Here is a 2425-nt window from a genome sequence, read left to right as displayed (position 1 = left end):
AAAAACACATTAGGACCCATCCTCACGAAAGTCCATTTCAAATCAGCTGCCCCGGTTGCTCCCACAGAGCCATCAGATCTAAACTGTCTTGTTGCTAGGAGACAATTGGAATGAGAGGCGGGCTTCCCAGGCATCCATCCGCGAACGGGGCTCTGGAGTCATTCCATATGGGATGTCCTGGAGCTGTCCAACAGGTCTCAATTGTCCCGCAGAAGGAATCCTTGAAGGGGGCATCCCACAACTCCCAACGTGGGAAAACCTCAATGGCCTCGAGATTCCGCTCCCTTCATGAAGCAGCCGTCATGCTCAGAAACTCCAACCTGAGCCAACGTCTGATCCACGCCCTGATTCAGATGCATGAGATATTGGTTCAGATTTGCAGGGGGTACCTGCCGTGCCCTCGCCCTGAAACCCAAGTCTAGCTTGTCTTCTAAGACTTCCGTCCTCACACTCCTGGCCCCGAAGCCCTCAAGTTTGGCAATTCCTGACCCACAATGCAGCACTTTGCCTGCCCTCTAGAAAAAAAATTATTGCCTCATGAGCTGCCCAGGCACCTTAAATGAGGGTAAACCTACACAGCACTTGACTTTACCCAAATTATATAGTCTAACCTGGGCACTAATGCACTGTCGAACACAACCTGAGCCCGGACCTCCTGACCAACACCCAGAAAGCTGACCGCACACTGAGCACATAAAACCCGCCATGGCCTTTGGTCATCATGTCTTCCCTACCTCAGTTTTCAGGCTTCAGAACCGAGACCTTATCTCCAATCACTGCCCAGGGGTGAGTGTGATGCAGAAATCAGAACTCCTCCTTACCCATGGCAAGAAACCTTGTGGTTGGCACGTTGTCCAACGTTCAGTGTAGGAGAAACCAGCATTCACCCTGAGGCCCCGCCCATTCTTGAGTGTTACGAGGGCATGCACAAGCATTGTGACCCTCCGCATGAGTCCTGTCCTCTAGTAAGTCCTCTCAGTGGCTGGGCCATTAGATGTCATAATGGGCTTGACATGTCCCTAGGCCCCAATTTTTAACCAGATTTCTGATTGTCCAGTCGCCCCTCCCCAGGGCTCTACTAGGGAATCCCTCATTCGGTGGGACACCTGAGGTTAAAAAAGAACAACAACAACAACAACAAAAAAAAAAAAACCGGACTTCTTCAAGCCCACAGAATGACCCCACACTCTTTGGACGAGGCCAAACCACCAGAGAGTAAGACTCGTCCTTTTCCCATGAAGTCACCCAGAAATTCCACGACCATGAGTGACACGATATCCAGAGACAAACACTTGAGCAAGAGCCTCACAATCGCCCTTCTTTCAAATCCCGAAGAGTTCTCCTCATGGTCTGTAGATCAGTCCTGCCATACCTATGACCCGAGTTTGTGTTTTCAGACAACTCTCCAAACAGCCCTGGCCTACACAACCTACAGGCTCAGGCCCCTGGAGCCAAACCTGAGGACTGTACTTGCCCTCTCCAAGGGAATTGTGTGTGACCATTCCAATGGCCACAAGCCTTCTAATAGGATAAACCTCCAAAGTCCCTGATCCATCTCAATAGTGGTGGCTTCCCAAGAAAAAAAGGGGCAATCTGAGCCCAACTGAGCACCTACCTGCACTCAGACCCATAGACAGATGTCCCCAGAGGTAAAAAGGAAAGAACAGGCCCCTAGGCACTAATCAGATCCATTGCTTTAGTTTCCAGGCATCTCTCCTCAGAGGCCTGGATTTCAAAAGCAGCATATACCTGTTTCGTGACTCACCCATCAGAAAACATCTCATCTACACATGGGAAACTTGCACGTTGGAGCTGTGTCAAAGCCTCTGTTTAGGAGAACCCTTTAGGGCCCCAGTGCCACCGCTTCATTCCAAGGTCTCCATTGACACAAAGCATATTAGGACCCATCCCCAGGGGTGTCCATTTCAACTCAGCGTCCTCGGTTGCTCCTCACAGATCCAGGAGATCTAACCTGTCTTGTTGCTAGGAGACAATTGGAGTGCGAGGTGGGCTACCCAGCCATCCATCCTTAGAACCCTGCTCATAATCATTGGCCTGGAGCCAAACAACAGGTATCAATTGTCCTGCGAAAGACTCTCTGCAGTTTGGAGCTTCTCACAACTCCCATCGTGGGAAAACACCCATGGCCTCGTGATGCCCCCCCACCCATGAAGGGGCCATCAGGGTCAGAAACTCCAACCTGAGCGATCGTCTGATCCTCGCCCTGACTTCAGATGCACGAGATCTCGATTCAGGTCTGTAGATTGTGCCTGCCATGGCCTCACCCAGAAACCTAAGCCTAGCTTGTGATCTCAGACTTTTGTCGTCAGACTACTGGCCCACAAGCCCTCCAGTTTGGCAATCCAGAACTACAATGCAGCACTCTGCCGGCCCTCCAGAAGAAAAACATTGTCCTCTGGGGCTA

This window comes from Mustela nivalis (genome assembly GCF_964662115.1).
Source record: "Mustela nivalis genome assembly, contig: HAP1_SCAFFOLD_226, whole genome shotgun sequence".
NCBI classification, from domain to species: Eukaryota; Metazoa; Chordata; class Mammalia; order Carnivora; family Mustelidae; genus Mustela; species Mustela nivalis.
The sequence above is the reverse complement of the archived record's forward strand: the minus strand, read 5'-3'. Positions refer to the sequence as shown.